Raw genomic sequence first — 26,544 nt, forward strand, 5'->3', positions numbered from 1 at the left:
CATCGTCACCCCTTTGGGAAGTGGGTGTCCTCTGTAGGGCCAGACCCCACTCTGCCGCTCCAAAAGGCACAGTGTGCACTGCGGGGGGTCACCCCGGCCCTCCCGAGGGGTGACAAGGGCTCGGTCACTGCAGCCTCTTGGAAGAGGCTTCTTGGGAACCGCTGCCCAAGCGCAGGGAGAAGCCGGGGGGTCCCAGGCTCTGCCTGGCTGTGATGAAGGGACCCCGCAGGGCACGGCAAGTGCCCGGCCCCGCAGCCGAGCTGCCTCCCCACACCAGCCTGGCCCCCAGCCCCCGGCCTGGCTGCTTCCCGGGAAGGTCGGGGGCAGAGAGCCCCAGAGCCAGGCACCCCCAGCATCCCCGGCAGGGGGGTCAGCCCCTTCCCCCCGCTCCGGGTCTGGTCCCCACAGCCGGGTGCCCGCACCAGCCCAAGCCCCGCACCCGGTGAGGTCCGGACCTGCCACCACACGCCCCGCTCCAGAGCATCACCCTCCTCTGCTGTGTTCCTGCCTGCCCGGCAAAGCATCTGTCTCGCCCAGCTCTGCTCTGCTCTCCAGAAGGAGGTGTGTGACTATCAAACAGTTAATCGGATTCTCTGGCTTCTGAAAAAATAAACCAACCTCCGCCACTGTTATTTTACAGGCTCGGAAGCAAGATTGCGAAGATGCAGTGCCCTTATGAAGCCAGTGAGCAGCATGAATACACAATGTGAATGTGCATTCAGTGTGTGCAGGAACATGAAATTACACAGGGAATGTGAACTGTATTTCCAGAAAATGTCCTTTGCGTGGCAATGACCAAGCACTTCAGATGGCTGCATGGCACAGCAGTTGTCTCTACACACCGACTAAAAGGCAGCTCTGGAAGCACTCCCCTCTGCGTTAGAAATAATACCCTTCAGAAATGCCTCTCCCATTACCGAGAGACTGCCCTGCCGCAGCGGAATCTCCCCATCTCAGTCTCCCCGCTCGCAGAGATCTGGACGTGTTTCTGCAGCTCAGTGTCAATTCTGCATTGCCAATGGCAGACATCTTAATGAAAAGCATCTTCCCGTCAGCAGCGGCTCAGCCAGCTCTCAGCAGTGCTCCTGATTAGCCCGCGCAGGAGCTGGCGCTCGGCGCTGACCTGGAAATCTGCTTACCTGATTTCTGGGTAGGAGGGAGCTCAGGGCTGCTGGCGGCTGAACCGGGGACGCTCAGCACAGAAACCTCTGCTCAGCTTAACTAATGCCTTGCTAGCCTTATGCGGCCCTGGCCACCGAGGTGCTGGGCTGGGGGCATTCTGGCTTCTTCTGCTTTGAGAAGATGCATCCTTGGATTTCCCCTAGATTCCTCTTCTCAATAAAGCCCCAAAGGCGCTGCCTGTGCTCGTGTTTCCGGGTACCGCAGCGAGGTGGCACAGGAGCAGCTGAGGCAGGCTGGCTTTTGCCTGTCGCAGCACTTTTCTATATGTCCCCACCAAGAGACTCTGATGGAGCTCACCCCCTCACTCACACAGCGATGCAACCTGCAGGTGCTTTTCTCCCTGTCTGTGTTACTGACAGGGCTGCAGCGGGATGCAGAGGTGCCATCGAGCACCCGCGCCCCCGTGGCTGGGTGCTGGGTGGGCATGGTGAAGAAAGGAGATCACCCAGTTTGACTCCCAGTCCATCAGACAAGGCTGCCAGGGAGCAGAGTACCAAGGCTGGGAGCTGTGTTTGCAGCAAGAATCACATCTGCTCAGGCTATTATTCCCCAGTGGAAACAGAGACCATTTTTCCGTGTGGCGACCTTTGTCTCTATTGAATCACAGAATCATCTAGGTTGGAAAAGACCTTGAAGATCATCCAACCATTACTGAGAGTTGCTCCCCGCCGCTGTCCCTCCAAGCACTGCGTGCATGCGTCCGTGCTGTGCAGCAGCTTCTCCCGCGGGCCGAGCGTGGTGGCCCCGCGGTCGCTGCCGAGGAGCTCCCCGCTACAGCCGTGCCCCCAGCTGGCTGCTCCTCGCCTGCCCACTGGTTATCGGAGGTGTCGCCATCCTGACAAGTTTAAATGACATTTTCTCTCCTGGAGCCTGTGCACGTTAGGTCCGTGCGTTACGAGGTCCATGATAATCCTGCCTGGGGAGTCGGTCATTAAGAAAATGTCTGGGGAGCTCTGCTGCAATTCACCTCTCTGGAGCCTGGCTTGTCCGAATCCTAAATGACCCACATCCACTTGTCTTTAGCTGCTATTTCTTCTCAATTTCTCCTGCAACTTTGCACACCGCTGAGGACTAGCCTAAAGATTCCTGTTTTCCCATCTCACTTCAGCCCCTTTCTTAAAATACAGGAACAAGTGAAGCTTTTTCCTCCCCCATGACACCATTCCAATTTGACAGTTATTAAAATTCTGACTTCTGGTCACCTGCCTTCCATGTGTAGGAAACATAGTGGTCTGAGCTGCTCCTCATCCTCATCCTTTTCCGCAGCCTCTGTCTCTGTAAACTCGTTTCCTTGCCCCATCACCCGCCTGCATCGGTGTTCCACACCACAGCCTTACCAAACCCGTGAAGTGAATTAGCCACTCAGTTTGAGTGCCTTGCGCAGATCTCCTTCAGTCCTCACCCCCAGCATAACCCAGAGCAGCTGCTTTACTCTCCTCTGGGGTGCTGCTCCACCTTTTGCCTGGTATTCCTGCTTTCCAAAGGCCTCTTTTTGCTTTTGTTCTGGAAATCTTTGCTTTCTCCAAGATTTTCACTGTCTCCAAGATGTAGTTTCCTTTGGTGGATAATCTTTTTTCCCCCACTCTTTGCAAGTTTTCTCACTCCTTATGTTCTCTTTAAAACATTTCATCCATTTGGGGCAACTTCACTCAAATTCTCCCCTTTGTGGAGGAACCTAAATAGAGCAGTGCACAGCTAATATTTCCAGAAGGCATTTTTTGATATTCAAGTGGGGTTTTTATCTTTATCCATTCCAATTGAAAGATCTCATATACAATAAAGAAATAAGTACTATTGTCTCCATTTAGCTTTCTCTCTCATCCTTCCCCTCTCCAATTTCAAACTACACAGCAAAAGGAGCTGCTGCCAGAAAAGCTTTTTACCTTCTGGAAAACTACAGATGCTCATGGATAAGACGTTCTCAATCAGCAGAACCAAAAATCTGCTCCACGTATGACCACCAAATATCTCTCAGTTTCTGAGACAAGCATGTTGAACCCCTGGCTCAGTCCAGGACGGGATTGTATTGCTGGTCACATCTGAGAGAGCTGCATTTCAGGAGCTCTGACTCTGAAACAACAGCAGTGAATTCATTTTCTTTCTCAAAAAACAGAAGAAGAAAAAAAGAAAACATCTTTTACCTTGCTCATGTGACTGGAAAAGCATTGCTAGAGATTTTATTAACTCTTATCTGATTTTAGATTAGTTTTTCAAAGTGTATTTACCATGGCAGTTCACCAAACCTAAGTACATTTGCAGCAGAAAGCCAGAAGAGAGTTTTGTCAATTCTGTTTTTATCTCCAAGCATGAGAAACACCAAAATGTGCAAAAGAGCTCACACATGAAATACCAACCCTCCTTTCCAATTAAAGCGAAAGCTGCGCATGCAGGCAAAGCAAACTCAGGAATTCATTCCCCGCTGCCCATCACAGGCGGGTGTTCAGCCATCCCCAGGGCAGCGGGCACAAACACCATCACTCCGAACGTCCCCCCCTTCCTCCTCCCTCCCCCGTTTTATTGCTGAGCACGACGTCCTACGGTCTGGGACGTCCCTGGGGTCAGTTGGGGTCGGCTGTCCCGGCTGTGCCCCCTCCCCGCTCCTCGTGCCCCCCGGCCCCCTCGCTGTCGGGGCAGGGTGAGGGGCAGAACAGCCCTTGGTGCTCAGCAGGGACTAGCACAGCCCTGTGTCACCAACAGTGTTTTCAGCACTGACCCCAAACACAGCCCCACACAGGCTCCTGTCAAGAAACTGAACTCTGTCCCAGTCAAAACGAGTACACTCGCCAATTCAGATGCTGCTACTCCATAATCTTCAACATTGCTTCCATGTGATTAGTAAAAAACATCAGTCATTCTTGGATTAATTTTGAAGTCAAACTCCCACTAAGGACAGAAAATGGTACCAAGAAATGCCTCCTGGTGTCTCCTTCAGCCCTTTGTACAGAAGAAATACAGCACAACCAGAAGGGGAAGCAGGATGAGGAAGAGGAAGGTGAGCAAGATTTCCCCCTTCAGTGGCAACCAGCTGGTGGATCCACTTAGTGTTGGCTTGTAATTTTATCTACAAACACTCTGTGAGAATGCTGAGCCACTCACTTTACCGGCCCTGGATTTATTTCAAGCCTGCTTTCTGTCAAAAGCCAGTAATTAGATGCATTCTTTAAATCGTTAAAGTGTTTGTATAGTAAGCAATTACCAAATTCTACATTACAATTCTACAATTAGTAGTTCTACATTGTTAATAATGAATTTAAGCCTTGTGTAACAACTCTCAAGGGCTTCCATTCCTCCTGGAAGTATCCCTCTTGCATTATAAAAATGAGTCTATCCACTGGCCAGCCAGTTGCTGATGTTGTCTTGGTCTGGAAGGGGTTGACATTTCAATAGTAAAGTCAAACTCAACAACCAGCCTATTTTCATTGTAGGGAATTAGCGGTTCAGACCCGCCGCTGTGATGGTGAGGGCTCATTGGAAGGGTGTGATGAGGCAGGACAGGGGGACCCCGTACACCAGGGGAGGGAGGCCTCGGTGGGAAGACTCTCATGGCAAACAAATATTTGTGGTTTCTTCCTCCTTCCCTTCCAGCTACCCCCAATGAAAGGGAAGTGCCGCTTCCCGTGTCCTCCTGGCACCCCTTCCCAGACAGGGTCCGCTGCTCCTTACTGAGCGCCGTGCCCAGTGAAGAGGGCTCTGTGCTGAGGGCACCCACAGGCATTTGTGGGTTTTCTTTTTTCCAGGAATGTTCTGCAAAATCTCCAAGGATGGACACATGTCTGAGAGAATCCTGTGGAAACAAATAAGGCAACATTCCTGAAGCAAGTGGTACCCAAAACACTATTACAGCCTGGCCTTATATTTTTCTTAAGCAACCTCTTGGAACCACTAGATTTCCTATTAGCTCTGCAAAGTAGATTTTGTGGGCATTTTGTGGTTTACTTAAATAACCCACCAGCATTGTTACAGTTCTTTGATGATGAGAAGGTTGACATTGAATAAAACTTAAATTAAGGTGTTTTTCTAATTCCACTTTCCCAAAACCCAGCACTAACAAATAAAAGAAATCCAGCCATGAAGTTGTACTTCTCTCTTCTCTCCTTTTTGCTTTCTCCCTTCATTGTATCACACACCAGACGTTCATTTCTTCCCTAACAAATGCTTGTTGCCACTGCTCAGTAGTCAGTCTGGGGACACAGGAGATACCATTAAATTCATCAGCACCAAAACAAGGGCAGTGAAGGGATTGAACTCAAGAGCTGGATGGACTGTGAGTCGCAAAAGCAAAGCAAACTGCTGCTGTTTGTCCATTCCAGACAGACTGCCAGGAGAAGGGGAGGGTGTTGTGGGTACGGGTGTAGCCCTGCGACACAGCTCTGCCATGGCCAGTCACCAGCCGTGAGCTCTGCAGCAAGTTTGTCAGGCCTCAGCACCACGGCTCGGCATGCCTGCACTGCCCGGACTCGCCGTCCCCTTTGCCCGGCCGGGTTGTGGCGCCGTGTGTTGTAACGACGTTAACAACCTGCTGGCGATCAGGTGGCGGCGGCACTCACACAGCAATGCCTCGGCTTTACTTGTGCAGGAGGGGTGTCTGTACTGATACTCTGACTGTATCAGCCTCCAGCGCCTTGCGTGGCCCCCAGAGCCCCCTGAAAGGAGGGCTCTGGCCCCATGGGGTGTAAGCAGCAGGCCATCGGCTACGATCGATTGTATGCCAATACCATCCCCGAATCCCACAGAACTCGCAGGTGCAAATCACTTCATCCTGGTGGTTCATTAACATTAATCAGCGTAACTAACAATTTTGTTCCTAACGCAGTGAGCTACCTGGAATGATCCTCTTCCCATTCCAAAGGACAGTCTGTCCATTCCAGTGATCACAGCTAATGTCTCCGTTACCACTGTGCCTGAACTTTGACAGTACACAGAGATATTACTTTTCTTGTAAGACTAACGGAAGACAGGTTGCCAGTAATTTCTGGCTGATGATTTGTTTACCTGTACTGTCTTCATGACAGCTCCAAGAGAGCTCTCTGACAACGAGAGCCACCAGCGGGTCATTCCCATGGCAGTGCGGGGCCACGCTCATGGTACGTTGCAGCAGTCCGTGTAGGGGAAGGAAACACCTCGTTTTGCTTTTATTCAGGGTGGTTATGCAGTAAAATTGACACTAGTCCTGTCTTCGGGTCAGTCCCTAACTTCCATCCCACAAGGGCTAGAAATGTTGAAAATGGAAGAGTGATGGCACTCCCTGAGGCAAAAGTAAGCCCATTCTTCCCAGGCTTAGCTTTGCTCCCCATTTCTCTCCCTCTTTCCCCCAGGAGCACAGGGGACAGGGATGGGGGTTGTGATCAGTTCATCAGCCATTGTCTCTGCCGCTCCTCCCTCCTCAGGGGGAGGACTCCTCACACCCCTCCCCTGCTCCAGCGTGGGTCCCTCCCGCAGCAGACAGTCCTCCATGAACTTCTCCAGCGTGAGTCCTTCCCATGAGCTGCAGCTCTTCCCAAACTGCTCCAGCGTGGGTCCCCCGTGGGGTCACAGCCTCCTCAGGGACATCCCCCTGCTCTGGCATGGGGTCCTCCCCAAGTGCAGGTGCATTCTGCTCCCCCATGGACCTCCCTGGGTGCAGGGCACAGCTGCCTCACCATGGGCTGCACCAGGGGCTGCCGGGGAATCTCTGCTCTGGGGCCTGGAGCACCTCCTGCCCTCCTTCACTGACCCGGGTGTCTGCAGGGCTGCGTCTCTCACATTCTCACTCCTCTCTCCAGGTGAAGTTGCCATTGCACGGTAACATTTTCCCCTTCTCAAATACATTATCCCAGAGGTGCTACCACCATCACCGATGTTCTCGGCCTTGGCCAGCGGTGGGTCCATCTTGGAGCTGGCTGGCGTTGGCTCCATCAGACATGGGGAAGCTTCTGGCAGCTTCTCACAGAAGCCACCCCTGTAGCCCCCCCGCTACCAAAACCTGGCCACGCAAACCCAATACAATTTGCACTCTATTTGTGTGTTTATTTTGCAGAATTATGTATTTATCTTGCAGAAAAATAGGGTGTATTTCTGAGCAGACATGGTGGCTTATGACTTATGTTCAAGGCAAACACAAGACAAATGAGGTACCTCCAGACAGCTGAATACCGGCCAAGCAGGGTTCACTGCCATGTGGTCTGGTGATAAATAATCACCACTATTCAGTACAGGCTGAATAAATGCATAAAAATCAGGAAAAATAAATAAATCATGAAGGGGACACCAGAACAGGCAAAACTGCACAACACTGTGGCTCATAAACTGGACTGTGAGGTTTAGAAAAATGCGGAGGACAAGTCTGCAATAAGCAATAGTTTCTCCAATGTGTGTAATATATCAGATCTTGTTTGACGTATCATATGATACAAGGTATGCTTTGTATTCCATTAATTATGTCAGCAATTGAAAGCTTAAAATAACATTTGTATGATGAAAAATGCTGGTTTCTGGGAGGCAAGGCTCCCTGCAAGGGCTGCACGTGGTTCACCTTCCCCAGCGCCCGGCGGCTGGGCAGCCCCAGCGGGACGATCGGCCATCCCCGAGGGGCAGAGGACAGCGTCACCAGCGGGTCACCGGTACCGCTGAGGTCACAGGCACGGGTCCATTCTTGTGGATTTATCTCCCAGTGCTCCTGCAGAGCCACGGCAGCCCTGCCCCATGCCCCACGGGGACAACTGCCTGTGCCGGGCTGCAGCGGTACACCACAGGGACGTGCCACGGGGATGTGCCACGGGGATGTGCCACGGGGATGTGCCACGGGGAAGCTCCGCGGGAATATGCCACAGGGATGCACTACAGGGATGCGCCATAAGGATGTTCCACAGGGATGTGCCACAGGGATTTGCCACGGGGATGTTCCACAGGGATGTGTCATGGGGATGTCCCACGGGGATACCCCACAGGGATGTGCCACGGGTGGTGCTTCAGCTTTCTCTCCCTGTGATGGACCGCCCAGGCAGGCGCCCACCGAGGGAGTCCCAAAGGCTTTCCCTTCCCACCTGCAGACCCCAGCAGGTCTGAGCCGCTGGTTTCACATTTTCCATACCCAGCTGTGGAAGTGCCGCCCTGCAGGTCAGAACTGATGAATCGAAGTTGACACGTTGGAGCACCAACCCACACCCCCCTGCAGATTTCCAGGCATAGCGGCACCCAGCCCTCCCCATCCATGACTTGTGCAGCGCCCGACGCCTCCAAGTGAGAGCAGAGCCTTCTCCCAGGAGCAGCCACGTGGCGAGGGGTAGGGCATGGCTCCAGGAGCCACAAGAGCTGCTGGGGCCTCCTCTGGGGCAGCTCTGCAGAGCTACGAGGGCCATACCATAAACTGGTCATATGCGGCACATCCTGTGTTAGAGCAAAATGAAACGCTTCTTCAGCAAATGTTAAGAAAACCCCTGAAACATTTTATGTTTATGGTATTTCAACTTTTATCCTTCTTTGCAATTAAAAAGAGCTTGAAGCATAAAGTTAGCCTGAGTAATCCTTAATACGTGTGAGGCTTACATGCGTTATCAACAGCCCAGTGCAGCACCAAATGTGAAAGGGGCTTCTTCCTGAATGTGCTGGCATGTAGAAAGGAAGGGAATACAGACATTTCTGTCTTATAGGGGATTTTTTATCAAATTACCATTTACATAAGCAGCTTCGTGAGACTATTTTTAAACCATTGATTGGGATTCCAAACCTGCCACGTTTTTCCTCAGAGGACTGAAATGACGTCGCGTCTCTCACGTGGTACAGCAGTAGAGCTGCTGTAGCCACAATGCTCTAAGGATATAAGCAAGCGAGATTTATAGCAGAGACAGGATCTTTTATCTTACCATCTGATATAGCTGGAAGAAAACAGGCAATATTTCAGAAACAAAAGCTCTTCTGATCTGAAATTGCACCTACCATATCAGTGGTTCTATTAAAAAATATAACTTCTATCTACAGATTTTACCTTACTTATATATTTAGATTATCATGGCTATAAGTTTATTATTTCTGCAACATGGGAAGATAATAACGTTTTCCCCTGTCAGAGATACAGCAGAAGACACAAACAGCTACTGGATCCAACCAAAAGTTTGTATAACCATTTATCCAGCATGAGCTGTGTCAGAAAGCAATGTACTTCCAAATCCCAGATCCTAAAGATCTGTGCAAATCAGCGCACTATATCATGAAAAGAACTAAAGCCTAATGCTGGCAGTAACAGAACATAGGTCTGGAGATGAAATCCTTAAGTCAGAAAATCTGGCAGTCTGGTTCATAAGTGCAGAAAATGCACGAAAATTAATGCAAAATAGGGAGAATGCAGAAATTAAAAAGACCTTAAGGCAAAGATGACAGACTTGCACACTGGCTGACAGCACTTAACTGGAAAATAGACTAAAGTGTGCAATCCTAGAATATTCTTCCAGCTTCCAGGGATTTGTGGCTCAAATGTTTTTGTTTTAAAAAAAAATCCAGGATTGTTTTTTCTGTGATAAATTTACTCATTCAAGTGAATCTTTAGCATCGACAACAGCAGCACCTAATTCTTGAGCTCACGCTGAAACACGACATGCTGCCCAAAGGCTGTGTCACCCAGAACCTCCTGGCAGCCACACACAGCTCAGCACCTCCAGGCTCCACTGGCTCAAGGCCTTTTCTTCTCTTTCCAGATTTTTCAGCCAGTCTCTAAAAAGCTGCCCTCGGGGGGGGCACAAGTCAGTTGTTTGCTCCAAGCAAGACCCTGGGTAGGAGGACGGGGATCCCCACTCCCCTGCCAGGTAAGGGGCTGCGGAGGGGCTGTCCCAGCTCCCCCGCCACGCTGCCGCTCCTGCTGAGACCTGGGAAACTCAGCGCAGAGCTCACAGCTGGTGAGTGGCCGTGGCAATGCTCTGCTGCGGGGCTACGCAGCTCTGAGGTATCATGTCAGTAATGACATTGCTACTGGATTTCTTTCATCACTTTATTCTTTAGTTACTCAGGTTTTTGAGATCTTTCTTCAGGTCTTTGTAGTCAGCTTCAGATTTAGATAACCAGGCAGTAAATGAAGTGGTTGAATTCGATCCTGCTGGAAGGCAAGGCAGAGGGGTGAAAGGAACTGTTCACTGTGCATAGCTAGGAATTACCTATTTCCACCTAGAAGTAAAGGGAAATATAGTCACCGTGAATACCTGGCGTCAGCTCAGCTCTTGGGGACAGCAAAAGGCAAAGAGTCTATCTGAACCAGGACAGAAGCCAAAGCAGACAGCGTTATTTGCTGCTCTCCATGTAACCCACGGCGGGCTTTCTGCAGCTGTGGTCCCCCCCACAGAGAGGATGTCTGAGAGTCAGGGGATGTGCAGAGCAGGACACCAGAAGCGGCCACAGGCTGCATGTGAGATGTAACCACAGATACTGAAACTGCAGCATGAGGGAGAGCTGTCTGCATGAGAGATGTGATGGTATCCAACAACGGGGTGAAGAAGGTGCATGAGGAATTGTTATCTACTGCTTCTCACAACACATGAAGTAGGCAGCACACCAAAAATAATCATACTGCAAATTTAAAGGGCAGAAAAGCATCGCCCCACAAAGCAGCCTCTCACCATGGCTGTGCTGGTAGAGGAATGTGTGCAGCAAGAAGGCAGATATCTGCCTGCTTCTTTTTCCTGTGGAATAATATTGCATGATTTGATTTTGAACGATTTCTGTCTCCTATCTGTCAAGTCTGGGACTCGGCTGGGTTGACAGTGAGGTGATTTACAGGTCAGGCAGGACAGCTGCGGCTTCACCCAGTTACTGGGTCAGAGTCACCACCCCTGTCCTCGGGCTCGGAGCAGGGAGCAGCAGCAAGCCGGGATGAACCACGGATCCCTGCATTTCCACACGTACTGGGTGAGAAGACGTGTGTCAGGAGAGACTCCGCTTTCGCTCAGCTGGGTGCTAAAGGCGACCCAGCGTAGCCGTGCCAGGGAGTGAAGGGGACGCCTTGGCCGGGGAGAGGCCTGCGGGGCTCTGTGAGGGCAGACCCACAGCACGGAGCCTTTGCCAGAGCCAGACCCTCAGAGCGTCACGGCCCTGAGCACGAACCCTGTCCTGGAGCCCCCCAAAAGGTGAGGGGGGAACCATCACCCTCCCTGTTGCTGTGGGTGGGGAGGCAGGTCAGCCTCTGGGGTAGGGTGGGGATGATCGACCCTTAAAGGCGGGACATGGCCGACAGCACCGTCACTCCCGCAACAATTTCTTCTGCCCCAAGTGCTCACCCGGCCACTCTCCAGCTGGGACGCAGAAGAAGCCCGTCCCTGCCCTGGGCAGCCGCCATGGGCCTGGGCTCCTCTCAGCCATGACCCGCCGGGCCCTGGCGAGGGACCGGGCTGAGGGACTCGTCTGCTCGAGGCTGAACCTGCACATGGCAGTTTGCCACCCGCGACTGCACTGGTGAATCCGGGGTATCAAACACCCAGCACTGACACGAAATGTCGTGACGCTCACCACCCCGATCTGGCTATCTAGGCTGCATCTAAGGCCATGGGCTTCCCAAAACAACTTTCTTCAGGCAATGAAAGGCTGACAGCCCAAAAATTGCACATGCATTCTCGAGTGAAAGCTTCAGTAGCACCGGATCAGTCCCATGAAACGGGGACTGTGCCCACAGACTGCTCCGGCCAAAGCCAGTGTTTGTGTGACCCCTGCCCAGAGACACCCAGGCGAGGAGCGGGCACGCAGCCCTGGCGCGTGCCCCGGCCAGCTTTTGGGCGCACTGCCAAAGGAGGCTGGTTTTACTCATCTTTCCACCGCTTGCACGCTCAGACGGGGTGTGCTGGATGCTGGCACACAGCCACGGTCGGAGCTTCTGACATTTTTAAAGCCTTCTGATGAGCTGATGCCTTTAATATTTACACATATAAATCACATGGTTATAGAGATATAATCTCCCAACTGAATTTCTTTGCATGCAGGAGGAATCTGTAGAATTATTTCAGCTGGAGTTAACAGTTACATCTTAAACACATATTTTTTTTAAAGTGATAAACTTAATTTACCACAGCTTGCTATCAGCAGGGGACTCCATACTCTCATGAGCAAATGGGAAATTGAGGAGGTAAAAATGAGGGCAGGATTTGATGTTATAAAATTAAACAAGAAGTTTACAGTAAGTTTTGGAAAAGCCTGATATTTTGCAAAATATTTGAGATTCTCATTGGTGAACTGACTTAGCTGTTCTAGATAACCTGTAAGGGCAAGGCTGTAAATTACTGACAGCTCCATATTTTCAGCAAAGCTCAGAGAAACGTTGTATTTGCCCAGTGGCTAAAGTTTTCAGCCAGTTTTATTATCTCAGGGAAATGTCATAGATATCAGGAAGGACATTTTATATGTAATAGGGTTTGCAGTTCTCCACATCAGTGTGGAATTATTTAAAAATGAAGATGAGGTGGGTTCATTATGGAAATTCATTAAACTAAATCTGCTGAAAAAGAATGAGAAAGGCAATTTTTTCCTCCTATTACAAGCCAAAATGAGATGCTAGTTTGAAATCCTGAAGTTTTTCTACCAGATAATTTTCTTTACCTTTCCCCTCATTCATCCAAATTTTTATCCTAATTCTTCAAAAAATAAAAAAAAAAAAAAGTGAGCATGTTGGGTGGCTGCATTGTTCAGGGAATTTGGGGCATTTTCTTCACATGGAAACACCAGCAAACTTTGTGTCACATTGCAAGTGCATGGGTCAGTGAGCTGTGTGTGTGAGCCAGGCCGTCGGTGCAAGGACTGGAGACAGCTCACCTACAGGTCTGGCCTCCACATCCCGCCAAAGGACTTCCATTAGTCACTGTGATGGATACTTTGGTTTACTTCTCATAATTCTTAACGTTTTAGGTTCCTTGGCAGAACTTTACCAAGCCCGAGGAGTGAATTTCAGTCCATTGCAGAACTCTAAGCCCCTGGGCTCTGCTGTTCCCACTGGTGCCCAACACAGATGGTCTCCCACCCCCAAAAAGTCTTTTTCAGACTGGTTCAGGGCTGAGGCTGGTTCTTGGAAACTGTTGCTGTAAAACCCTGAAAATCATGAGACATATGAAATTGTTTCCCTCGATAAATGGTCCCAGAGGAGAGCTGCAGGTGCTGAGCAGAGCGAGGAGTGCCTTGGCCTTGTGCTCTCCTTCAGGGGCTGGTGCTAGCGGCTGGCAGGGGATCAGCCAGTCATATTTGGGTGCTGGATGTGGACAAGGGTTCCTGAGCCAGCCCCCTCCCCGGCGTTGGTGCAGCCCTGAGCAAGGGCACCAGAGCAGCTCGGGCCAGTGCTGGACGCAGCCCCACTGCAGGAAGCACTGGAGGCATGGCCTGGAGTCAGTGACGCCCTTCCTTCTGCTCCTTCAGGCAGAGCTGATCAACAAAAGTGACGTGGATCCCTTTCTTCTCATCAGGACTGTTTCTCCTGCTACATTATTTATGACTTGTCAGAAATAATAATAATTGCAGGATTGTTCAGTGAATTATGTGTCATGAGTAATGCACATTTACTGTTTCCTCTGTTCTTCCATCTTGCTTCACTGGAAAGAGCAATTTGTTGATTGCATTTAAAATGGAAAGACTGTTAAGAAGAGTCACATTTAAGTCTTTTTGCTCAAGCACTTCCCATTGTTAGTGCACGACAGTAACCCACTGTCTGATAAAGCCCATTTATATACCAGTAACCCTTGGGTGGGGCATCCGAAAGGACCATGAACTTCAGCAAGTTTTCCGTGGAGGGGGAGGTCCCCCAGAGAGAGGAAGGTACAGACCACCAGCCCCCACGGCACACAGAGGATGTCCGAGGGGCTTGCCCAAGATGCCCCAAGGTCAGCGCATCTTCACCCCGGAGCTGAGGGGATTTTCCACGCTGAGCCCAGAGATATAGGAGGCACGGGGACATGAACTTGGCTGAACAGCTCTTCAGCACCAGCCCCTACCCTACGTGCAGTTTAAGTTCTGATCTCTGGCAGTTCTCGCCAGAAATAAAGTGGCAGTTCTCTCTGAGGGTCACAGGGGGTGTAAGCTCAACTCCTGCAAAGAGACGGCTGATGGATACCAATCGCACGCATTAAAGAGATGTGCCCATGGCCATTTACTCCACACTGATTTCAAGTGTACATTTAAGCCCACAAAAAGCAAACGTACCTTTGTGGAGGACAGCAGGCAGCAGCAGGAGCTGGCCCTCCCCGTGGCTCCCTGCGCCTGAGGGACAGTGCTCACCGTGGGCCGGAGCTGCTCGGCCTGTCTCATCCTGCCCAGCTAGTACAGCCATCTGCCTTGCTGTCACCCTGCTGCAGTTGTCCGAATGCCCTCTGCCTTGTTCACTTAAAGAACTGCAAAATGCCATTAAAATCATGCTGTAAAACTGTTCAAAGGATATTCTTATAAGGTGCTGCCAGCTCTGTCAAAGGGGACGGAGCTGAGCAAGGCTGAGCCAGCGGTACGGGCACAAGTCAGAGCAGGGGAGTCAGCAAAAACTGTGGCTTGAAGCAGCCTCCGAGGAGCAGCACAGGCTGGGGCTTTCCCTACTGCAGAAGCTCTAAGATGTTTTCCAGTCACAACCCCATAAGTATGCTGAAAATTTAGTGCAACACCAAATTTTTGTGTGAATATTGAATTAGACGGAATTCTGCCAGTCTTACAGCTCTGTTTAAAAGTATTGCAGCTCTGCATAGAATCGAGACATCTAGTTTGAAAACACTCCCCTAGAGGCAGCTTATTTGAGAATAGGTGGAAATCTGGGAATGTAGTGACTCCTCCTCCCTTCTGAAAAAAATAACTTAGTTTTTACAGAAGGTCTTAACGGAAATTACTTTCATGGTTTTTTTTCTATGAGGAATTCCCATGGGAGAAAACACAATTTCCGATTATCTCTAGTTATTAATCTGTTTTGCAGGGGACACAAAACAGAGATTGCCAGATGGGGCCTGACCTCCCGTGTGTTTGTCTCCGGCGTTTGCTCTATCTGCTGCGCTGCGGGAAGGTCCAGTGGAGACAGGCGGCGGCTGGTCCACCCTGTGGAGTGCAGGAGGCTCCTCCCGCCTGGTGGATCGCGGCACCGCCGGGTGGAAACCCAGCACCTCCTCGGCCCTCCTGCACCAGGCGCCTCGTGCACAGCAGCGCCCACATTCTCCTGACCTGAAGCTCTTGGCCAGAGCGTCCCCACGGTGAGCTCTGCAGGGGCCAGGAAAGTTCCCTTTAATTTACTGCTGATTCAGTTATTGCTGGCTTCTAACGTACATGATCATCCTCAGACCCTCAAGTTATGAAACAGAGAGAACAGAACTAGCTGTCTTCTCCCTGGGTACTTTACACATCCGCCTTGCACATGTTTCATGGCCGTTTCTCGCCATGTTGATGTTCCCCGCACTCCCCACCCCGTGTTCGCGGTCTCCGCTCCGCCATCGCACCTGCCTGCTCGAAGGGAGAGGGGCAGCACAGCACGGGGCTCTGTGGGCACGGCCACACTATGGATTTATGGAATATCCATACCAATCATCGCCCTGCGGCGTGCACACCCCCAAAATCTAATCTTTTCCTGGAATGCAGCAGCACAGTGACCTTTAATGAGAGAATAAAAAGGGCATCACACTGTTTTTCTTGATTTGCTACCTAGAGACTGACCAGCGGGAAGTTACAGCCGCAGATGCTGCTTTGTGGCCCCAGTTCCCCCAGTCTGTGTCTCCCACCAGGCCCCAGTGAGTCTTTTAAGTTTCTTATGGGTCCCCCCCCCTCCAGCTTAGTGTTGCTTCCCTGAAGAGCTCGAACCCTTTGACAAATTTTCCATTTCAGAGATTTCATAAAGGTGACTGGAGACCTTTGTAACTGGGTGTGGTGGTTTAGCCCCTGCCGGGGTCTGAGACCACGCGGCCGCTGCCCCTCCCCCACAAAGGGAGTGAAATACAAAGCCCCAAGACTGAAATAAGGAAAGGTTTAATACAACAGTGCAATAGCAACACAACCAACAACAACAATAACAATAACAGTAATAGTGATAGCAGTGAACAGAGCAAAATAGCTACCAAATACAGCAGTTTGAAGCACGATGTACAAAACCACGAGTGCACCGCGCTCCGGGCCAGGAAAATGTGACCTGCCGGGATGTGACGTCCGCATGGTATCTGAATAACCCGGCTAGAGCTCCCCCCCACTGCTGGGGAAACTTAACCCTGTCCTGGTTAAACCAGGACACTGGGAAAGGAAATGCAGCTTACAGATGGAAATAGGGACATGTGAGAGGGCTTGGGATTGAACAGCGAGAGAAATGACACTTAAATGGAGACTATATGAATAAAGTCTCAGGTCTGGAATGAATTATTTTGCAACCAAATTCCATTTTCCTGAAAAAGAGGCAAAATCAGATATATTTTACTTGTGTGACATCACTAATACTTAAATGCTACAAAAATCTAAAACCAAGCGTCATCTAATAATAACAGCTTTTAAATCTTGTCACAGTACAAGAAACTTCCTGTAACATAAGAAATGGGTCATTTGACTTTGTTTCATCATTTTCAGCAGCACTGTGCTTTGTTCAACATAGGAACACGTGTAACAAGAGGCCCGTGGGTTACAAATGTGCGGGAGGCAGGGAACTACTGTGGTTTTTTTGCAGGGAGTCCAGCGAATTTCTGTTTCCAATGTTTTGGGCTTCTGTATTCAGCAATAAATTAAGCAAGGCAAGCTTGCGCGTAGCTCGCAGAGCCAATTAGCTGCTTTTCAAACCCGCCACTGCCGCAGCGGCCGGCCTGCATACCTGTGCTGTCGATGGTCGCTCCCTCCTCGTCCCAGGGAGCGGTGATGTATTACTGCATTATCTTGTCGCTACTTCAAAGGTTATTAGCTTGTTTGAAGTCACAAGGTCACCTACACAGAGTGCAATTGGTTTTCATAAATACTGTTCATTATGCAAATTCATTATTTACAGACGCCATTAGGCTAAAGTGGATGCGAGGAACAGAGTAATAGGAACTGTGCTTCTGACATGGGGAAAAAATATTCGACAGAAGATGAATTAGGGCTTGGCCAAATGAGTAAAAGGTAATTTGGAGAATGGGAATACAGAACCTTCCTGGCGAAGAAGCGGCAGAGAGCCGTTGGCAGGAGCCGAAGCTGGAAGCAGGGTGATGGAGGGAGCCCAGGCTTGGCAGGGCTCCCCACCAAGGCCCCTCCTCGGGAAGGCTCGTGCGGCTGCCGGTTCCCCCCTACTCACAGCGGCAGCTTGGCCAGCTCTGCCAGGCCGGGATGGGGACGGGGACAGGGGCTGCTGGCGCTGGGCACTGCCCAGAGCCACTGTCCCCCTCCCAGCTCTCCCGCTGCAGACATGGAGTCTGTGCCTGGCTGAGGGGTGTCAGGAGGATCTGACAGATCTTCCTACACTCGCCTGGAGATGCACATTTCAGTACCCATATCTCCATGGAGAAAATGTATAAACCATTAAATTAATTTAGTTTGAGGATGCCTGTAGCTTCATGGTCTAGAAACTTAACCATGGTTTCCACTCCTCAAAGCAAACATGTTTACTGTTCTGGCTGTGCTTCTTATTTGTTTTTTGGCTTCTTATCTGCCTTCTGTGGGGGAACCAGAGTAAAACTTATTAATTCACACAGCACAAAATCATCAGCTGGAGTCTGCAAACAGGCTGGCAAACACCTAGACTGTTTTTCCTTTGACTGTGGCTGCCATTAGACACAACTGTGGGTCCCAGCCCTGAGGCAACCCTGGGGGAGCCTTAATCTGACACACAATTCACATTAAGTCAGGACACTGCATGGACATGGTTTGGGGTAATTTCTGCCAGCAGCAGTTAATGCAGGCTTTCTTTTTTAATACACTGCACCATTTCAATGGTTGCTTGTCCTGTTAGCTCTCTGATGGGCCATGGGAATGGAATTACTAATTTCTGGGTCTGTCGCTGGTGTAAGAGCCAAGGTTTCAGCTGAAGACAGCGCCGTTACTCAATACGATGCTTTAGTGCCCTGGTCTTGTCTCTGCCACCTTTCTTGAAATGGAGACCCTCGATCTCACAGTCCTTGTTTCCTCCTCCCTTCAGATGCTGGTTGTCATGCGAACGTTGTCACAGCTGCTGGCAGGCATATTTAGGTGGCCCAGGCTATCTGTGTGCCTAATTCTGGGCCCAAGACACAGGCAATTAGCTACTGACCGTGCTGAGCTGCTGCAGCCGCCACACCCTTTGGCGACACACAGGAGGTGTCAGGAAGGCGCACTGGCTGCCAGTGCTGCTGTGGGCACGCTGCTGGGCATCAGTGTCCCCGCGCCAGCGCAGCGAACACGTAAAGCTGCCATTCATCAGCCAGAGCTAAGATGATGGAGTTGTCGATAATTTCTTGTTATTAAATCTGTAATTAACTCCGGAGGATTTTTGTCTTGCTGGGTGCTAATGGTATGACTAGAATGGTATGACTTTACCTTGCTAGCAGTGCCCACAGGATAATTCACTACAGGAGACTGCAGGCTTTTAATCTCTAAGGAAAAATAAAAAACTCTTCTTTGTAAATGCCAGTGTTATTTTTGAAAACTTAGCAAACAGAGAAAAAAAAATCTTTTCCCCAGAAAATCCTCAGCTCCCATTACAGAGCCATTTTGCATCTTATCTCCTTTCACTCTTCCCTTGTGCCTTGGAAGTGTTGATGTCAATATGCGTAACAACAGTGTATGCTCAAATTATCTTCTTTAGGATTCACTGGAGAAAAATATGAGTTTTCTGTATGTGCGTGCAGGTGTGTACACGCACTCAGCCAAAGAGCTAGGTGATGTTTTACTTCCTCACAAGTTTCTTCTTCATCCCCAAAGCTGAAGAGCACTACAAGGGAGCACCTCAGGCAGAGATGTACCTGAGCGTTGTCTCCAGCTAACTGAGTAATCCCTTCTCCCCATGCCTGCTTCTCAGCCAGCCATTGCTCTCAGGGAGGGGAGCACTGTAAGTGGGTCTGGACGGGTGGGGAGCGAGCCCCTGGCCAGGAGCCCTGGGCCGGGTGCCCCAGGGCTGCCAGGCTGGAGGCACAGCTTGCTCAGAGCACCCTGTCAGCTCCGAAGGGCCTCAGGCGTGCACTCAGCAAGAGCGACTTTCCAGCGTAACTCGTGATTAAAGTATCACACCAAGGAAGTGATATGGCTTGTCACAGTTTATGAGTCTCTGTTCTAGCACAATAGGAATGGGTAATTTCCAAGGAAGCTGTGAGTCTCAGAGGGAGGACAGAAGAAATTTATCCATGCTTTTGTTTCAAAAAAAATGTGCTCTTTGTTAAAAACAACAGCACAGAAACCAGGAGGTAGAGTTCACGGTGAAGCTATTATGCCCTTGGGACATGAGGATGACCAGACAGCTCCAGAGCCCAAAGGGGATACAAAAGTCCAGGGGTTATTAGCAAAGTCACAGATAACCCTTGTGGAGGATAAATGGGAGCTGGGATCGCTGGGATCGTGGTGTCCAGGGCAACCATCACTCCTGCATTTTGTAACCACCACAATGGATGGCGCGAGGCTCCAGCACAGTCCCTGGAGCTAAAGCCTTCTCCTGCCCAGCTGGGCGGATCACAGCGCTGCAGGAAGCACCTCCTCCATAACACGTGCAGCATCCCCCATGCAGAAACAACGGCTGGGCTTTCTCTCATCTGTCTTCTAGAAAAGGCTCTGTCCAGGCTTAGTGGATTCTTTGCAGGAGCTGGAGCAGGTACCAGCCGCCTTGGTCGTGTGACCCAAAGTTAATCTCCAGCACTTTCCAAACTCATGTCTTATTGCCAATCCAACTAATTTTGCTTTAGCTTCCAGTCAGGCTCTTCTTTTGTTTTTTCAACCAGATTTAAAAGTTTCTTAGTACCAGACATTCTCTCCCTGAAAACATGTACTTAAGTCAGCAATTTTATTGTTGTGTTTCAGGCAGGATAGGCTGGTGGAGCTCTTTAATTCTTGCCAGATAAGGATTTTTTTTCCCACCCCACAAATTGTTTTGGTGATTCGTTTGGAACATTTTTCTTTAAAACACAGACAGCAGAACACTGTGCAGTAGTCCAGTATTAGTCTTACAAGAGGGTAATTCCCTCCTGCTTCCTCCCACTGCTTCCCCGGCACGCCCAAAGCCCACAGTCACTTCGCTTGCCGTAGCCCCGTGCCAGCACCCACTGCTCACAGACTGCCGTCCCGCTCCCACCAGCTCGGCACTGGTACGCCTCGTGCCAGAGGAGCAGCAGGCTCTGAGCCCGGCTTGGCAACGCTCACCTCGACAGGATCAGGCCACCATCAGATCCAGATCCCTCTCTGCGGCTGTAGCGTGGGAAGCACCACTCACCCATCTGTAATGGGTCATAGGTCTCTGCACAGGTGCTGATTTTATATCAACATCTAAGTAATTTATGAAAATATTGAGTAGCCAGAACTTTTTTTTTCCCCCTGTGTGGTTTCATAAATACTTGGTTGCCAGCACAGAGCAGAGCACCGCCGGGTCCCAGGAAGCTGCCTGCTCCAGTCACCCCCAGTGTTCTCTGGAAAGTGGATTCGTGCCCGGCGTGCAATAACCCAATCCTAACAGGCTCAGGAGACATACTGTATTTATTCAGGCCTGGGTGCTGGGTGGACTTTTCCACAAATCCAGCCATACCAAGGGGCTGCAGCCCCACTCCCCGGGGAGGGACTCGCAGGGCTCTCACCACACTCCAGCCATGCGGGGGGGCTGCGAGGCCAACCCGGACTGCTCCTCTTCTGCAAAATCCCTTGGAAAGAGAGCAGCTACCCATAACTTACGATGGGCTGAAGCTGTGCCCTGTAATGGCCTTAAAAACTCTGTGGCCTGAAAGGACTGTCACTGACATTACAAGGAAATCTACTTCCCACATTTGCTCGGTTTTCACCTGCAATTATAACTTCAGGCTTGACAGATAAATCACTCTTTACCACTGGAGCAGAAAACATCTCCCGTCATTCTGCTATGTTGTAAATGCAGGCAAGTTATGTGTGATTTAAAAAAATGTAATTTTGTCCATGAGCTTTAAAAATATAGTGGCACCATTGGGTTTTATTTAGCAGCACTGCAGTCAGAACAGAATGGAGGTAGGAGTTATCTTTTCCTTCATCAGTAATCATGTAGTCTAGGAGTATATCTCCCTTTTAACCCTGCTCAATTTTATTTTAGGGATCCAAAAATAGAAAACCAAAAATACAATTGGATATAGTAGTGATGTGAAAACAAGAGCAGGGTCATTCTTTGCCCAGTTACTGGCAGTATTTGTTAATGATTGGTGACAAATTGATTGGTGACAAATACCTTGCCAGGTATTCCTGGCAAGGATGGACCAAGAGGAATTTCTTGTAGGAGATGGCAGCACATGAACTCTGTGTCCTTTTTCTAACTTTGAAATTGTCTGGAAAGGTTTGGTTCTAATGAAACTGTTGGAAGTGGAAGCCACACCAGAAATCATGAAATTTTGCTTTTGCCTACTTTCTCGCATTACTGACCTGGCCCAACAATCCCTAGAAGAGGGGTTAACAGCAGGCTCTGTTAATTACACATCTGAAGTAACACACAGTATTTTTGCCTTAACATTTGTAATGTTCAGCACTTTTCAGTGAAAGCTCTGTCTGATGCAGGGCACACACGTGGTTTTGTATGTTCAGTTGAAGCAGTGGAGTATCAACCTCCAGCAAAATTGTTTTCAGACATGTAGTATAAAGATCTCCAGGGTGCACAGATATTGCAATCCAGCATATGACTCTTAGCCTGGATCATAAACCCGATTTAAACAAAGCAGATTTTTTACTGAGTGCCTATTCCAGTCTAAAAAGAGCTGCAACCACAGGCCAGAGCCTGCTCAGAAGCCGCGAGCACTGGCCCTGGGCTTCATCGCCTGACACGGGTCTGGCTCGCGTGCCTCCTGCATTGCCAGGAGTCGTAGCAACATCAGTGGGGGCAGTGGTTTTGGCATGGAATCACCATTGCTGCTTGGCAGACAGTACAAGGGTGTGAAATGACTTACGACCCAGAAAATGTACCCGCTCATCATACAAACCTATCTAATCGCCACCTGTGTAGGGCACATTTCCTTTTCCTTGGAGGTCTGTATGTAAAATCCTATTATAATGAAACAGTAAAAGAACAGAGTATGCTATCTGCAAAATTCTCTAAAAATAGTTCAGTAATAATGCTGTGCTGCTTTCTGCAGACTTATAAAAAAAAAGGATTTTTCAAGTCTATAATTCACTAATACAATCAAACACAATCATAAGCAAATTATTCACCCTGACTTGATTAGTAAAAAGAGAAGAGATATGCTAATGAGATATCCTACAGCATCTTTCTCTGTGTTTGACTATGATGCTGTAGCTCTCTATACACTTCTGAGCACGGATTCATCAGTTGTGGGAAAACAAACACCTCCTCCCTATTCTCTCAAAATTTGCTGGTTTCTGGAAGATGATGGATGTATTTCTGGATTGCTCCTCTGCCCTGCTGCTGCTGCTGTGCTGTCCCGCCTGCGTGGGGCTGCCCTCCCTGACGAAGAGGCTCCTTCCTCTCCCCACCCGGGCTCAGCAGGTCCCCAGTCCCTGCTCAGGGGACTGCTGGTGCACAGGAATGTGACGGCCACTGCAGCGTTGTTGCGGTGCGGCTGTGAGTGGGCTGCGCTGCTCTGAGCCTGCCCCACCACAGGGGACTGCAGCCAGCAGGAAAACGGCCAAGAAACATTTTCCCTCCCTGACCAAAGGGTGGGAGGAAGTGTGAGGTTGTGCTCAGGGCTCAGGTGGGCGATGGCAGGGTGACCCAGGGCTGGGCAGGCAGTGGCAGCTGTGGGGCCTCTAGCCTGCACTAATGTTTCTCATCAAGCACAAGGACCACTAATCACTGGCTCCTTGTGTAAGCCCAATGGTTTGTGGCTCCATCAGCCCAATAGGATCCAGGCCTTGCTAACGCCTTCACCAGTGAGGAGGTGAGAAGGACTGGTGAGAGGGGAGCATCCTGCCCCAGAAGGTGCCAGAAGCCAGATGATTGCCCAAGAAACATAAAGTCAGCAAAAATCTGTGGGAACTGGGGGAGAAGTAAAGGTGGCAGGGGGAGATCATGACCACTGACTCAATTCGAGACCGAACAGTCTTGCCCCCCCAGCTGCAAGGAGCACATGTGCAGATTCCCACAGCAGGCCGGGCTAGCGGGGGGTGCCCAGGGAGGCTCAGCAGAGCTCGCCCACCCGCACTCCCACCCACTCTCTGCCGGAGCTCCTGGCCAGCCCCAGCCCAGCGGGTTTGCGGGGGGACGCTCGTGGCAATACAGGGAGCTGCAGGAGCAGGGCTCAGCCATGCCCAGGGCTGACATGATGTCCCGGGGCATGCTGGGGTCTGCAGCAGCCTCCTGCTGTCCCCACAGGGCCGGGGCTGCACAGGGACCAGCCCAGCGGGGCGAGCCCTGGCCAGGCCCAGCCGCAGCCCCAGGCCAGGCCTAGCCACAGCCCCAGGCCGAGCACAGGCCCTTTGCCCTCCACACGCCGCCACTCCTTGGGGCAGCCTGGGATCGCCAGGGGGGGCCCGGCCTGGCTCCACAGGGCCCCTCCCAGGCACCCGGCGTGTCCCTGTGCCCGGCCCTGCCAGCACCTGCGGGGCAATGGCCTTGACCACTGCGGGGCTGGGCTGGGGCAACTGTGACCTGGCAGAAACCCTCATCTGTGCCATGAGTTACCGGCCTCACTGATCGCTGGGCAGTGAAATAAAAGCACCTATTCAAATAAAACGGCAGGTGCTTCAAAAGGAAGACAATGATTCAAGTTTTCGCCACGTTCGCTGCAGTGACAAGCCCCGTGGTGTCACTTTGCTCCTGTGGGCCCGGAGCAGCCGCCGTGCGGGATGGCCAAATCCTCTGCCCGGGCAGCAAAGCACGAGCTGTCTGAAAGAGAAATGATGGCTACAAATCAGAGAAATAGTGTCAATTCCCTGCCATTTTCACAGCTCTAACACAGCAATCCAAGGGGAAGCTTGATCAAGGTTTGAAAGCAGCAGGGAAACCCATTTTTGTTGCAGGCCACAATGGCAGAGTAATGCCTAATTAGCATGACAAAACCCTCTCCATACAAAGAGAAGAGGATAGCCCTCAGCACTACTGAAACTAAAAGCCTGCTCAGTCTTTGTAATTGGTTTAATTTGCTTTATTTTACTCTGTCTAGTAGGTAAAAGGAATGTGACCTGCAGTCCTGCTTCTTTAGAAAGCACTGAGGGCCCAGGCACGGCTGCTGGTTCTCCCAAGCCAAGAGCTGGGCTTGGAAATGAGACACTGGCCCCTCACCTTGCCGGGAAGGGGGTGACTGGGCCCTGCAATAACCCAATCCTGTCTTTATTCAGGCCTGGGTGCTGGGTGGACATCTCCACAAATCAAGCACACCACCAGCAGGTTTTCGTGCTTCTTTTACACACAAAAATCAGAGGTTAGTGCTTTCCCAAACACGCCTATTAGACACTGATTGGTCAGTGATTAACATACCCTGATAACACGGCTCACATAATGCTGCTACTCCTGCACATGCTCAGGGGAAGGGTCTTAACCTGGGCAGGGGGCTTTGTGACCTGGGGGGGTGGTTTTCAGTATTATAATGAAGGTAGTTCACTGTCAGGACACTCAAAAGTCCGTTTCATTGCCAAGTTAATGAATCGACTAGTCCCTTTGCCAGGTTGTCAGATAACTCATCCTCAACACAGTCCCAACATTCTCTTTATGGTCGAGGATGTTCTGGTCATTTTATAGGGTTTGGGGATCAAGGACTATCCTATCGCTAGTCAAGGTCATCTTGACCACGCTTCAAAGTCTCACCTGACCAAGCTTCAAAATCTGCCAAGCCCCCAGATTTTTAAAGGATTTTCAGTGCCTGGAAATGCAAATAATTGTTGCTATTAGGGCTGTTACTGGTACCACACAGCACGTATACACCTACAGACAGATGTTACCACAACAGCAGCACAAGCCGTGAACAAATAAAGGGACAACTCCAGCAATGTGTTCAGTCCAGATTTATATCCTTAAGCATCTCTACAAAATGCCTCAGGGATTAAAAACCTGTCATCGGGGAGACGAGCAAATGCTTTGGAACCTGCATTGTAAATTGCAGTGATCAAAATGACTAATTAAAGAAGAAATCTGACACAATGTCACTCTTCTCACTGCTTTGTCAGCTTGTCCATTTGAATTTATACAAGGAAGAACACAGATGCCTTTTAAGTCAGTTGATAGAATGTGAAATAACCCAGATGGTCAGGTTTGAAACATCCCTCTTACTACAACTTTTCCTCAAGTTTTACTTTTCCAGAGGTATAATTAAGTCTTCTTTTCTAATAGATAAAATAGTAAATACCATGTTTTGGTACTTTATTTTTGCCTGAGTTGACAATTGGCCCCTTAGAGCTGCAGCTGGGCAGTACACGTGCAGCACAGTGTGGGCGTTTTATATGCACTGAGGAGAATTTGGGGTTGCAGAAGTCCAGGAAAGAAAGTACTTTTATTTTCACTGCATTTCTAAATTAATATTGGTTACAGTAGTGGATCCGTCACCTCCCTCTTAAAAGCAAGAACAAACCAAGCTATTGCAGAGGGAAAAATGATGAGAGGGATCAGAACTGTCTTGTTGAGCAGAGACTTCAGTTTTCTCCAGTACTTAATATTTTATATACTAACTGGAGTGACACGTCATGAGGGACGGGGCCTTCGTAGGACGCTACTCTTGGCAAGCCAAAATTCAGTTGTTTGGCGTTGTATTTGACAGAAATTACCTTGATAAAATAAAAATGAGGCCATTCTCCCACTCTTGCGACCCTGCCACACAGAGGCACCTGAAATGGTCAGAACTGCACGCAGGAGTGACGGGGGTGGGCAAGCAGAGTCCCCGCGGCAGGACCTGGAGCAGGCCGGGCTGCGCCAGCTCCTGCCACCCACAGCCCCCGGAGATCCCCCGGGGTTTCTTCAGACTTCTCAGCTCATTTAAAGGCTCAAATTCTGTCAGTAAAAGCTGTTTGGTAACAAGCCTTCTCCCTCAGTCCAGAGCACAGCAGCCATTCGGAAACGCAGTGATGGAGGCGCAGGGAGAGGAGCAATGCCTGACCCCTGGAGATGGTCGCCCACAGCCGCCCTGGCTCAGCCACCCACCGGGCATGGCTACGCTGGTACCTGGCCCTAAATGACCGATTCCCTCGAGACGTGTTTGGAAAGGGCTCCTGGAGACCATGACCCCAGGGCTGGGCGCGCGGTGCCGCGGGCGGCTCTAGGGCCACCTGCCCTGTGGAGGTGGGAGCCCGCAGGGGATGGGAAGGGAGCAAGGAAAGCCGCAGAGAAATGAAGGCACCAGTCTCAGTCAGAGACACCTGCTCTGAAGAGGGGGATAGACAGTCTAG

The sequence above is a fragment of the Strix uralensis genome, chromosome 4 (genome assembly GCF_047716275.1).
Source record: "Strix uralensis isolate ZFMK-TIS-50842 chromosome 4, bStrUra1, whole genome shotgun sequence".
NCBI classification, from domain to species: Eukaryota; Metazoa; Chordata; class Aves; order Strigiformes; family Strigidae; genus Strix; species Strix uralensis.